A 15,662-nucleotide genomic window follows, 5' to 3' on the forward strand; every position below is an offset into this window, starting at 1 on the left:
ACGAGCATGCATTGGGGGCAGCAGATACCATTCATACGGCCTTCTGCAGGGCAATAATATCATAACAATGATATTAAACAGTATGTTTGATTGTATATTGGTCTTATAAGTTGTTTTCGTTTTTGGAATTATACAGACATAACATTTATCATATTGCAGAACAAAATATCACTATTATATTCTTAATGGCCCATGAATACTTAGCAGGTTGTTTGGGCCAATAAATAGTTAACAAAACATGTATCAAATAAAACAACATGACACATTTAAACATTGATGTCACTTTTTTTTTAGTTCAATAAGGGTATGAAACAAATTTTGAAAAAAAATTTCATACCCCGATGAAACTAAAAAATAATTGACATTAACGCTTATAATTAATTTTTGAAAATGATTTTCTAATTTAAAACAGGTTTTATGTACAATTTTACTGGTTTCAAATGGGATTCTTTTTCTCAAATCAATACGTAACGTCAATTGTCGTATTGTGACGTCACATTTTTCGCGCCATTCTCGAAATTTCTTTCATAGAAAAATGAAAAGAATTTTTCGACCAATCACATTTGAGTAAATTTGGCCATGGTTATTCATATCGGGTATAGACCGACATCGTTTCGGCGATTGTCTTTACAGCATCAGACCATTCATCGATATTTGTTTTAACCCAATGTAATTTGTTGTCTATGTATTGATTCCATTCATTTTGCACATAATTAACCGTAAATTTTGTTAAAATGTTATAAACGGTTTCAAATCGGTTAAACGATGTGAACAATTTGTCGGTGGAAGTGATTATGCTGAATTTGCAGCTTTTTCATTACCGGGTATTCCCGTATGTGCAGTAACCCAATCGAATATAACATGACGACTTCAGGTAATATGATTTAGTAAAAATAACATTTTTCCGTATAGGGATATTGTCCAGTTTTTTTCACCGCATCGGTTCCCATGTACCTAAACAACTTGTTTCTCTCTTCCTTATACCGCACTCTATTACTTTCAGTTGACGTATTACTCCTGTTAAGTTGTCCTAGAGTTATGACGTACGGAATGCTCATGTTGTCCTATTTGCATGCTTATCAATAGGTACTCTTCGGGATGTGCTTTGATGTGTGTTTTTGTTCTTTTTAGCACTTCTAAAAAGCTTTCAGTTCTGTACTGTTCTCTGCTTGAGCTTCACCTTAAATATGTTGGTGATAAGGACTAACTTGCTTTCGGTAATATTCTGTAACCGGTTGGCATCACGTTAGCGTGACTTTGTGTTGTGTCCGTTAGTCGTGTACACAATCCTTAAATGACCGTACGTTTTAGTAGGACTGTCCCCTGGTATTGGCATATCAAAGTCAGTAAAAAATAACACTTTCTTCTCAATGTATGAAAGGGGTACACAATAACACATAACTGGCTTATCCCTGTCCGTAGATGCAATAGGCCAAGGAGAATACCATGGTTAAAAACAAAGCTTTTATCAAAAAGGACATGTATCGCCTCTTGTTGATAGGGTCAATAGGGGATAGCTCAGTCGGTTGGGGCGTTGGCCTTCGTTATCTCAGCTGAAGATCCGAGGTGCGTGGTTCGTCGCTCCCCACTCTGGTGGTTTGTATTTCTCGGTAGGAAGAGAAACGGACCGGTCTGCAATTAAATGATAACATCCTTGAGCAAATCACTTTAGCCAAATTGATCTAGATTTGCAGTTTGTTGTTCAATGAGGTAGCCACCAGCTACGACAAGGAGACCCGGCCTCAAAATGATACTGGCTGTTAAAGGGGCGAAAAAACAGCAAGATAAATTATAAAGTACCAACAATTTTTTCACTCTATATATGTGTACGGACCGACCATCACTGTGCCATTGAAACGCTCCTTTTTAGAGCAGCGGTATTAGCTGCGGGTATGTGTGGCTCGGCGACTGGGTCCCGTAGATCGTGAATTCGAGGCACGAGTCATAAAGTTGTCTTCCTTCGTCAGTTGTGTTACTATATTACAAAGCATAGTGTTATTATTATAAGTCATAGATTAAACAGTATATAGTAATATGTCGGAAGTAGATGCTTCTTATATCTTTATATGATAATTAATTTACAGCAATCTGAAGTGCCATTGTATCTTAAGTTGTATGCAAGGTTAATGATATATTTGTAACTCATTAAAAACGACGCAGCGTCTGCGTTTGTATAAACCTTGTATCTTATGTGTTATCGTAGCGATGTGGTTATTTCATTTGTATGAAATATATGTCTGTTTTTTATTATTATCATATTGCACTTAGATATTGGTATGTAATAAGTACTGATTGTTTTATAAATTTATGATTAGAATGTGTTTTGTTGCAATAACGATGTTTAATCATTATCTTATTTTCCATATCTTTGAAACGAGGGTATATCATATATGTGCCTCGAAATGAATTTTTCAGGAAAGAAAATTAATATCAAACTGAAAGATTTGCATTGAGTCGGTCGTTGTTTTTTGTTTCTTGTTGTATTTTTTTTTTTTTTGTGAATGGACAGGCAAGACATAAAGTGAAGTTATTTTTGATATTCAAAACAAATTTTTAAAAAGTATAAGTTATCACAAACAAGAGACCCAATGAGCCTTCGATGATCGACTGATAACGACTTCTTTTAATGATTCTCAGCCTTGCGGTTGTTCTAACTTTCTGCCTTTATTCTAATAAACTAAAATCATTTCAGTGTTTTAACAAATCTGACGTCATCGCCCAAGAATATGTTTTGCATATTTCTGTGGTATTAGGGTTCTTTTGCAAGAATGACCAAAACGTTCGTCGGTTCTAATTCCTTTTATTCCTAACAGAAATGGTCCATGCAATGTTAAAAATACAAATATATATATACGAACTTCGTACACGAATGCACTTGACCTATAGACAATCAACACATACAAAACACTAGCGTGGCTTTCACACGGACTTACATACCAGCGCACATACACAGTCCAGAAATATATTAACTGGTCTAGCTAATAAGGATAGTTAGGCATATGTATATAAACTGGCTATGAAATGTACTGAAACTATATCTAGCTTCGGCTTAGAATTATTAGAAAATACAATAATAACCGATACGGCATTATTTGATATAAAATATATAGAAATCCTATAGAATATAACAGCAATAATTAACAAAATATAACTAGCTGTACTCCGTGTACTCACCCTGCATATGGTGCTGGGGACCCGACACAAAGTGTAGACAAAATAGCTATAGTGGTTTCGTAACCATGGCCAGAGAGCGTATGTGTAGATGTGGACAGCTCCACGTCTGGATGAGAAGTGCGGTAGAGAGAGAGAGAGAGTCTAGGGAAAGAAAGAAAGGAAGACGGCGGGAAAAGAAATGCGCCCAAGTCATGACGCACGAGGTATCCGTGGTCAGTCAGTCCAGTCACGAGACATGATTGACAGATACACAAACATTACGTCACACAATAACTTACATAGATAAAACGAAAGTAGCAATCACGTGACATCGCGTGTACGGTGGTACGGAGGGCGGATCATAGGAACATACATAATGTAATAAGATTCTAAGCACCAACAATGCGGAGCGCGGGTTAACACAATGGATTGCACATATATATATATATATATATATATATATATATAATATAGCAAACAAACACTGTGCTACATTTCTATCAGGGGAAGCAAGTTATACTTCCTCGCTCAGGAATAACTTTACCAGGACTAAATCATTGATAGTTTGTCATCAATAACACATATTGATGAATCAGAGGACATTGCATATTCATAATACATGGTTATCATTATCATGATAAGTCATATATTACCGAACCGTTTAATATGCGGGCAACAAGTTACTCATTATATTTTGTATATGAAACTTATCGTTAGCAATTCTAAAGTGTCATTCTTATCTAATGTTGTATGCAAGATAAGCGTTTTATGTGTTTCTCATTCAGAATCATGCAGTGTCTGATAATTTATAAATATAAACATGTATAACAATCGCCTCGTATACATAATTTAGCGTAACGATTGTATTACTATATTTGTATGTAATACGGATTCAATATACTAGTGTGTTTATCCATTTAACGGTAACAGTTTGTTGCAATAATAATGTCCAATCAGCATCTAACTTTGAATTTCTGTTGATATTGTCAAAAATATTTTTCTATATTTTAGGTTATCATTGAAATTGGTTTTATACTGTACCCATATATTAAGTGTTTATTTTTATATTCAATAAAATACTAATATTCCAAAAATACATTTTTGTTTTCTTTTGCTCTGTATTATCCGTGTTGTCAGCATAACGTATTTCAAATACATGGGTAAGGTACGGATGTCAAAGGGACACCTATATCTAAGGTCATGTGAGGACTGTTGTCATGGAGACACCAGTAGCTAAGGTCCTTGAAGGCCGGATATAAATGGAACACGGAGAGTTAGGGTCATGTGACGACGGTTGTCAAAGACACCCAAAAACCTAAGGTCATTCGAACGACGGATGTCAAGTAAATTACTTTAGCGAAGGTCATGTGAAGGAATGGTGTCAAGGTGACACGAATAGTTAAGGTCATGTGAAGGACGGATGTCAAGGAGAATCCAATATATATGTCAGGTAATGTGAGGCAGTTGTCAAGGAAACACCAATAGCTAGGGTTATGTAAGGACGGATTTCAAGGAGATACCAGCAACGCAGATCAGTTGAGAATTATATAAAGGAAGTGATATTGAACTTGTGCTTGCTTTTCGCATGGCTGGATCTGGTCGGCTCACAACAAAATGACCATAATCAACCAGCATAACAGTGCTATGTGACCTGATATTTAGTGCTATGCTATGAAGTTGCTTAACAACAATCCTTGAAATATTTGCGAAGTCGAAGGAGTCAAATATCAAGTTCCAGAAGACCCGGCGACCTGATATTTTGCCAGCAGAGTGTTATATTTGTTTTCTCGTATCAAAAGGACTTACTTTCTGAGCTCAAATATGTTAATAACCTGGATTTGATATACAAATGTATGTTTTGTCTTGATTTATAAATAAAAAAAATAACGTTATTAGCTCGCCGGGGCAAAGTTCAATGGAACTAGGTTTAAGTTTTAATAAAACCGCGTTGTGTCAACATTAACGAGGATACAGCTTAGGTATTTGACAAGGCCTTTCCATTGGTATTAGGGACCAACCAACCAATTGTTTTTCCATAGACTTTAGTGTTAACGTTTTGGAGTATATCATTAAAATTCTTGAATTCAATTTGGCAGTTATGGTTTACAACAGAAGTTTAGGGTCTCGTATAGCACATAATCAAAAAAAAGTTGGGTCCTTCAGCTCAAATTGTTTCCTGGGTAGCCATTTTGAAAAAGTTATATAAGATTTCTAAAAATAGTAACAGTGACCTAGATTCACAAACCATGACCTTGAAGTTCGACTCGTCTCCAGCACTTGTTGCAAGGAACACATGTGTGAAGTTTCATTGAAATTCATTCAGTACTTTGACGGGAAACCGCCGGACAATGGAAATGTTGACGTACGAATGGACGGCAGACAGGGTGACGCCAGTATACGTCTTCGCGGCGGGCGTATACAAACTAAGTAAAGTAGTGATTTTGAATTTCTAACGGATAAGATCAATTACATTCTGGTGATAATACAATGAAACATTTGAAGAGATCTGCATTTAACGTACTACAGCCGTGCTTGAGTCTAGTGTGTATAATATCAAGTTTTCTATTGCCAACAGACCGTTTAGTAACAGGTTTGCCTTTCCTAGAAACACTGCTTTTGAATTTTTATACCTATTATTTAGTTCTGGTATATATATTTAGCAAGTTCCATATTTTCAGAGTACTGGGGATAAAAGATTTTTCATACAAAACGTATCGACACTTGGGTAGTACATAGTCTTGGCCAATTCTTAGATTATATCTATTATTGCCATTTACTCTATTGGGAGAAATATCATTTCAATAATAAAGAGCTAGCTTATCATGCATTTTGTACAACAATAACAACTTTTTCTGCCTTCGTCTGTCTTCGAGTTTTTTCCCAACCAGTTTTATCATACAATAACCGTCTACTAGCAAATAAAGGCAAACCTGTTACTATTCTGGCCGCTTCCAGTTGTAATTTATCTATCTTATCAATATCTACAATGGTACAACCATGATTCCACACTTCACTAGCATATTCTAAAATAGGTCTAATGAATAAAATATATAATTTAGATGAAAGTTCTTTTTAACAGTAAATTTCAACTTTCGTAAAACAGACAAATGCTTAGAGGCTGATCTGACAATGTTATATATATGTGTTTCCCTCTTTCCATTTTCTTTTAAAGTTACTCCTAAGTGTTTATGTGTAGCACTCTTTGTGGGTGTATTATTATTCAAAGTCAACCGGATATCAAGCTGTTCTAGAGAACCATTAAAAATAACTACGTCTGTTTTATTCGGATAAAAAATTTACATTCCATTTATTCCCACCAATACTCAATAACGGCTAAATAACAGTTCATATAATTTTCAATGTCTGCGCTGTTATTTGAAGAATATGCCAGCGAAGAGTCACAGCAAACATTCTTGTCATTGAAAACAAATTTTCACAAATAACATTGATATATAACAGAAACAAAAACGGACGGACCTTATACAGAACCTTGTGGTACATCAGACTTTATGTATCCTGTATAAGAAACTGCATTGAATAAATAAACAAAAAAATGATTTCTACCACTTAGGTAATCTTTCAACCAATTAAAAATATTCCCTTTAAAACCATATGCTTTAACTTTCATCATTAAACCGTCATGTCAAACTCTGTCAAAAGCCTTTGGTATGTCATAAAATACCATACAGGTTTGTTTGGGATTTTTTCTCTCTAAAGATAAACAAATGTTATGATATGTGTAACTGTTTATATTTGTATAAAAGATTGTTATCTATGACACAATTATATAAATGTTTGTAGATTACTCGTTCAAACACCATAGTAACAGTACTAAGGAGATAAATAGATCTGTAATCAGAGGATAAGAAACGTTCACCTTTTTAGCCCACCATCATCAGATGGTGGGCTATTCAAATCGCCCTGCGTCCGTGGTCCGTCGTCCGTCCGTCCGTCCCTCCGTCCGTCCGTCCGTCCCTCCGTCCGTCCGTCCGTCCGTCCCTCCGTCCGTAAACAATTCTTGTTATCGCTATTTCTCAGAAAGTACTGAAGGGATCTTTCTCAAATTTCATATGTTGGTTCCCCTTGGTGCCTAGTTATGCATATCGCATTTTGAGACCAATCACAAAACAACATGGCCGACAGGCAGCCATCTTGGATTTTGACAATTGAAGTTTGTTATCGCTATTTCTCAGAAAGTACTGAAGGTATCTTTCTCAAATTTCATATGTAGGTTCCCCTTGGTACCTAGTTATGCATATTGCGTTTTGAGACCAATCGCAAAACAACATGGCCGACAGGCAGCCATCTTGGATTTTGACAATTGAAGTTTGTTATCGCTATTTCTCAGAAAGTACTGAAGGTATCTTTCTCAAATTCCATATGTAGGTTCCCCTTGGTGCCTAGTTATGCATATTGCGTTTTGAGACCAATCGCAAAACAACATGGCCGACAGGCAGCCATCTTGGATTTTGACAATTGAAGTTTGTTATCACTATTTCTCAGAAAGTACTAAAGGGATCTTTCTCAAATTTCATCTGTAGGTTTCCCTTGTTGCCTAGTTATGCATATTGCGTTTTGAGACCAATCGGAAAAACAACATGGCCGACAGGCAGCCATCTTGGATTTTGACAATTGAAGTTTGTTATCGCTATTTCTCAGAAAGTACTGAAGGGATCTTTCTGAAATTTCATATGTAGGTTCCCCTTGGTACCTAGTTATGCATATTGCGTTTTGAGACCGATCGGAAAACAACATGGCCGACAGGCAGCCATCTTGGATTTTGACAATTGAAGTTTGTTATCGCTATTTCTCAGATTGTACTGAAGAGATCTTTCTCAAATTTCATATGTAGGTTCCCCTTGGTGCCTAGTTATGCATAAAGCATTTTGAGACCTATCGGAAAACAACATGGCCGACAGGCAGCCATCTTGGATTTTGACAATTGAAGTTTGTTATCGCTATTTCTCAGAAAGTACAGAAGGGATCTTTCTCAAATTTCATATATATGTTCCCCTTGGTGCCTAGTTATGCATATTGCATTTTGAGACCAATCGGAAAACAACATGGCCGACAGGCAGCCATCTTGGATTTTGACAATTGAAGTTTGTTATCGCTATTTCTCAGAAACTAATAAAGTGATCTTTCTCAAATTTCATATGTAGGTTCCCCTCGGTGCCTAGTTATGCATATTGCATTTTGAGACCTATTGGAAAACAACATGGCCGACAGGCAGCCATCTTTGATTTTGACAATTGAAGTTTGTTATCGCTATTTCTCAGAAAGTATTGAAGGGATCTTTCTCAAATTTCATATGTAGATCCCCTCGGTGCCTTGTTATGCATATTGCATTTTGAGACCAATAGGAAAACAACATGGCCGACAGCCAGCCATCTTGGATTTTGACAATTGAATTTTGTTATCGCTATTTATCAGAAATGGCTGAAGGGATCTTTCTGAAATTTCATTTGTAGGTTGCCCTCTTTGCCTAGTTATGCATATTGGATTTTGAGACCAGTCAGAAAACAACCTGGCCGACAGGCAGCCATCTTGTATTTTGACAATTGAAGTTTGTTATCGCTATTTTACAGAAGGTACGGAAGGAATCTTTCTCAAATTTCATATGTAGGTTCCCCTTTGTTCTGTCGTATTGCATTTTGGGACCAATCCGAAAACAACATGGCCGACAGACAGCCATTATCGCTAAATCTTAAATTTTATATATAGGTTCCCCTTGTTTGAAAAGTACTAGAGGGCTGTTTCTGGATTTACCCAGATTAGTAAGACTTAGAGGAAGGGAAAAGTAGAGAAAAGATCAATCTGACATGGAACCTATAAAGATCATTCAATGGTGGGCGCCAAGATCCCTCTGGGATCTCTTGTGACAATTGAAGTTTGTTATCGCTATTTCTGAGAAAGTACTGAAGGGATCTTTCTCAAATTTCATATGAAGGTTCCCCTTGGTGCTAGTTATGCATATTGTAGTTTGAGACCAATCAGAAAACAACATGGCCGACAGGCAGCCATCTTGGATTTTGACAATTGAAGTTTGTTATCACTTTTTCAGAGAAAGTACTGAATGGATCTTTCTGAAATTTCATATGTAAGTTTCCCTTGGTGCCTAGTTATGCATATTGCGTTTTGAGACCAATCTGAAAACAACATGGCCGACAGGCAGCCATCTTGGATTTTGACAATTGAAGTTTGTTATCACTATTTCTGAGAAAGTACTGAAGGGATCTTTCTCAAATTTCATATGTAAGTTTCCCTTGGTGCCTAGTTATGCATATTGCATTTTGAGACCAATCTGAAAATAACATGGCCGACAGTCAGCCATCTTGGATTTTGACAATTGAAGTTTGTTATCGCTATTTCTGAGAAAGTACTGAAGGGATCTTTCTCAAATTTCATATGGAGGTTCCCCTTGGTGCCTCTTTATGCTTATTGCATTTTGAGACCAATCTGAAAATAACATGGCCGACAGGCAGCCATCTTGGATTTTGACAATTGAAGTTTGTTATCGCTATTTCTGAGAAAGCACTGAAGAGATCTTTCTCAAATTTCATATGGAGGTTCCCCTTGGTGCCTCTTTATGCATATTGCATTTTGAGACCAATCGGAAAACAACATGGCCGACAGGCAGCCATCTTGGATTTTGACGATTGAAGTTTGTTATCGCTATTTCTGAGAATGTACTGAAGGGATCTTTCTCAAATTTCATATGAAGGTTCCCCTTGGTGCCTAGTTATGCATATTGCGTTTTGAGACCAATCGGATAACAACATGGCCGACAGGCAGCCATCTTGGATTTTGACGATTGAAGTTTGTTATCGCTATTTCTGAGAATGTATTGAAGGGATCTTTCTCAAATTTCATATGAAGGTTCCCCTTGGTGCTAGTTATGCATATTGTAGTTTGAGACCAATCAGAAAACAACATGGCCGACAGGCAGCCATCTTGGATTTTGACAATTGAAGTTTGTTATCACTATTTCAGAGAAAGTACTGAATGGATCTTTCTCAAATTTCATATGTAAGTTTCCCTTGGTGCCTAGTTATGCATATTGCGTTTTGAGACCAATCTGAAAACAACATGGCCGACAGGCAGCCATCTTGGATTTTGACAATTGAAGTTTGTTATCACTATTTCTGAGAAAGTACTGAAGGGATCTTTCTCAAATTTCATATGTAAGTTTCCCTTGGTGCCTAGTTATGCATATTGCATTTTGAGACCAATCTGAAAATAACATGGCCGACAGTCAGCCATCTTGGATTTTGACAATTGAAGTTTGTTATCGCTATTTCTGAGAAAGTACTGAAGGGATCTTTCTCAAATTTCATATGGAGGTTCCCCTTGGTGCCTCTTTATGCTTATTGCATTTTGAGACCAATCTGAAAATAACATGGCCGACAGGCAGCCATCTTGGATTTTGACAATTGAAGTTTGTTATCGCTATTTCTGAGAAAGCACTGAAGAGATCTTTCTCAAATTTCATATGGAGGTTCCCCTTGGTGCCTCTTTATGCTTATTGCATTTTGAGATCAATTGGAAAACAATATGGCCGACAGACCGCCATCTTTGATTTTGGCAATTGAAGTTTATCTCTATTTCTCAAAGTACTGAATGGATCTTTCTCAAATTTCATAAGTAGGTTCCCCTTGGTCCCTTGTATTGCATTTTTGGACCAGTCTGTCCTGAAAACAACCTGGCAAACAAACAGCCATTATCGTTAAATCTCAAATTTCTTATATAGCTAGGATTCCCTTGTTTGAAAAGTACTGGTGGGATGTCTCAATTTGCACAGATTAGTAAAATGAAGGGAAAAGTAGAGAAAAGATCAATCTGACATGGAACTTACGAAGATCATTCAATGGTGGGCGCCAAGATCCCTCTGGGATCTCTTGTTTAATAAAGGTTTTGTTATAGCAGTTTTTCACCGACTTCGAAACTTGCATTGACTCAGAGATAAATTAAAGAGTAGTTGAAGAGGTATGCATATACTTTCTGCGGTATTTTTTAGCATTTCATGACTAATCTTATCTTTTCCGGTTGTTTTACATAAGTTCAATGTAAAAAGAATATCCTTTATTTCATTTGTAGTAGAATGAATATAAGTAATTGAATTAGGGCATCTTGAAGGAAATTCTGGGATGTTAGTAGGCTCATCAACATTATTAGCTATAGAGCAAAAAACTTGAGAAAATTTGCTTTTTCTTTATCAGCATAGACTAACACACCTGTGTCACTATCATATAACGAGGGATTTGATTCAGATTTAGCTGTTTTACCAATGAGTCGATGCACGCGCTTCCACTAGGTTTTAGAGTCATTCACTGAAGAATTATCAATGATACCAATAGTATTTTCAAAAAATTATGATTTCGCATACTTTTTCATATTATTTACTTTATTTCTTTGTTGCTTGAATTTCAGGATATCGTTTTGGCGATTGAATCTACGATCTTCTTTGTATAACCTATCCATTTTTCTAATTTCCCTTCGCAAATCTGAATTGAAGCAATGTTTATAATTCTTTCTAATATTTATTGTTTTCATCGGTATGCAACGATTAGCAAACTCGAGAAAGAATGAAATAAAAATATCAAAAGCTTTATCTAAATCACAATTTTCAAAATGTTCTCTCCACGAAAAATTCCTAATCAATAATTAAACTGGTTAAAATCAGTGTCTTCATATACCCACACATCGCGTGTATGTGTAGTTATACGGGTAGGCTCGTTTATAACATTAGTAAAATTAAAAGGGAGAACAACACCAGTCAGTCAATTATTTCTAACTTTTATCAATAATAATATCGCAAAGTATAATAATATTAGAACAATAACTAAACGCTAGAGGTTTGGAAATTGTCCCAAAATGGTATGTTGAATCCTTCAGGACGGTATACAGTGCAAATAAGACAAGAGTAATCAGTACAATTTAATTCAATCCAAATTAGTTCACCCCCGTTAAATTCAAGATCTTGTAGACGTCGGAAATGAAAATCTTCGGTTATACAAACCATTACACACGGTACCACCGCCAAAACAGTTTCTGTCTTGCCGGAGTGGCTCAGAAAAGCCCTCAATTAAAATATCAGAGTTTGGTACATTATCGTCGAGATGCGTTTCAGTAAATAATAAGACTGTATATTCATGAGCTAGAGATTCTATGTCGTAAATTTTGTTGTGGATACTCCTTATATTTAAGTGGGGGGAAACGATAACTCCTTTTGCTCTTATCCAGGTCCAAGTTTGGTTTCAATGTCATTGCATTAGAGTAATATCAGTATAATAATATAACAGGGGTTGTTTAAAATGCATCTCTGGGTACAGAAGATAATCAACATTGGTGCGCTGTTTAATGCGAGTAGTTTCCTAATACCAAACAACAGAATAACAGAAAAACAAAGGGTACAGTAGCATATTAAAAGTGGCCATTTACATAAACAAGATGTAACTTTGCCATACATTTTGAAGTAATATGTCCCTATTGCCACTCGATACATAACTAAATCAATGCACGTTTTACTATTTTGAATTTGAAAAGTGAGGCAAATGGACTGAAATACAACCTTTGGAAACTGATATAGGATCACTGGTTTTGTTATGTATAACAAATATGTAAATATATACAAGAACAGAAAAATAGCAGAATAAAAAGACTCGTCATACGTTTCAAACGAAACAAGGCGTCATTTGCCATTACGGATTTTGTATATCCTTTAATAAACGAAGGATGGACAGCTTAACAAAATTGTAACTAACGTATACACAATTAATAAATTAAGAGCACATCGTTGCGATAGAATTCAGAGTATACAATATATCTATAGCCTGATCAATCGTGTAAAGGGCTCAGTTTCTGTGTTGGTCATGTCAACTCTTGCCACGTCAACTGAGTCATCGGCACGATTGACCACGCTCTACTCTGATTGAACCAATTACTAACATCATTGCTTTATTGTAACACATTTTAAACAAATAGTTTGACATTTATATTTACCGACATTAAAATATAAGACAACACGTGTAACACAAAAACGAGCCTTGCATTGCCAGGACAGACAGTACTGCATCGGTGAATTCCATACACGAAATCGTTATTACGATCAAAATATTAAAACTTTTATTGTAACTCGTCAATATAATAGATTAATGGAATCATGTTGCATATATTGAATACCTGAGTACTTTTCCTCGCCGTTTTCGATGTTATTGCAAAAGTAACAAAACAATAATAATAAAACTACACATGGAACCTCAAGTAACATCCCCATCTATCCCTACATCTTATATACATTGTATACATATATTCTTTTTTTAACTCTTGCCACGTCAACTGAGTCATCGGCACGATTGACCACGCTCCACTCTGATTGAACCAATTACTAACATCGTTGCTTTATTGTAACACATTTTTACAACATTACGATATTTTTTGTTGTTTATACCTACTATATTTGTGTAACTGTTCCATGTTCTATGTCTATATGTGATCGTATGTAATTTACCTGTGTCTTGATAAAGGGGCAGATTGCCTCGAAAATTCGACAATTTACTTGTCTGTACTGTCGTTATTACTACTTGACATATATATATCCTTTTTTTAGATATATTCTTTAATCAAAGAGAGGGCGCATATGCATAATCAAAATTATATATGTTTAAATGTCCTTAGGACGTTAAAAAAACAATATGTACATGCACGTATATTTGTATTGTAGAAATGCGAATAATTAAAAAGTCAATCTAGGAAAATTGCTAGATTTTGTTGCTTTACTTCACTATCATTTATCATATAATTGATAAAGCCAAATGTGTATATAGATATAATATATTCCTTTTGTCTGTTAGCGTCTTGGGTCAGGAAGATCGATGTCTTCGTGGGCGTCAGTGATTTGTTTCTGGTTGTTAGGGGTTTCCTTGGCAAATATCCGCAGATTTCTCTTCTTTGAGTTGAAGCAAATGTGCGACTAGACCCTGGCGATGTTTCGTCAGGTCCTCCGTGATAAAGGTTTTGTTTTGGTTTTGTTCTAGTTTAGACTTGGATGTGTGTATGTCCTTTTTTATTTTCCAGTTTCCGAAGCGACAGGTAAGCTGCGCTTTGCCGGTAGTCGGGTTTATCTTTCCAATTATATGAGACCTGTCAATGTCATTTTCAGTTATGGAACATCGAGTTTGTCGCGCACTACCTTTACTATAACAGAGTCGGTTTTTTGCGACTCCTCGGGCTTTAGCTGCACATTATGAAACCTGTAAGAGTTTTTACGACCATATTGTTCTAATTGTTCCAGGTTACTCTGCACTTCATTTACCTGTCCAACTAGAGCCTTGTTCCCTTCAGATAGCTTTATTTTGTTCTTCTAATGAGTCAATTTTCTCAGCCTGCGACTTTAAGCTATCATCAAGAGGTTTGACGGCCTCTCGGACAGCGTTTTGGACCACAGCATTGATACTTGGGGTAATAGCTTCCGTTACCGCCGTACAAAGGTTTCTCATAAAAGCAGAGTCATTTAATTTTGTGGTACATGTAATGAATAACGATATATGTACTTGTTCTGTATGTAATATCATTATGTAACTCGTCTGTCAGTCATAAAAATATCATGAATTTTATTGACCATTTCTGGGGTTACAACATTGACAGGCCTTCCAGAACGGGGGTCATCCTCAAGGCGTTTAAATTCCAGCAACCCACCTTTTCAGTGTAGCATATGAATAGGCATCTGTCCTTAGTGTTGATATCAAATCTTGATGGATATCCTTAGGTGTTTAAGTTTTTGATGCAAGTATTGGATCACTGCTCTTTCACCGATTTTGTCCATTTAACAAAAGCCGCTTGTCTTGTTTATTTTAGAGTGCCACATGTACCTCGTCAAATAAACTAACCAAATGAGACCAATCCATATAAGCATACGGCATATTTAGCCAGAGAATAGAAGAACTTAAACAGAATATCCTTGAGTAACTCCTTTCATCACTCGTATTTACTTTTTCAGACTAGGTGACACGAAGATGGACACCATCCCTAAGGAATCCAGGACCGTTACACATCTTCTTAAAGCTGACAACACAAGTTAAATAGCTTTCGTTTAGAAAGAAAGGTTTTTAAAAATGGTTTTGAGATGTTCCCTGTGATCAATATATATCTTCCGGTCACCGTTTCCAAGGAAGTGGCAGACTCGTAATATAGACATTTATCAGTGATCGCAGTTTAGAGGACAGGTGTGAGGACGACTCAGTCGTAGAGGACAGATGTTAGGATGACTCAGTTGTAGAGGACAGATGTTAGGATGACTCAGTCGTAGACGACAGATGTTAGGATGACTCAGGCGTAGAGGACAGATGTTACGATGACTCAGTCGTAGAGGTCAGATGTTAGGATGACTCAGTGGTAAAGGACAGATGTTAGGATGACTCAGTCGTAGACGACAGATGTTAGGATGACTCAGTCGTAGAGGTCAGATGTTAAAAGGATGACTCAGTCGTAGAGGACAGATGTTAGGATGA

The sequence above is a fragment of the Pecten maximus genome, chromosome 13 (genome assembly GCF_902652985.1).
Source record: "Pecten maximus chromosome 13, xPecMax1.1, whole genome shotgun sequence".
Lineage (NCBI taxonomy): Eukaryota > Metazoa > Mollusca > Bivalvia > Pectinida > Pectinidae > Pecten > Pecten maximus.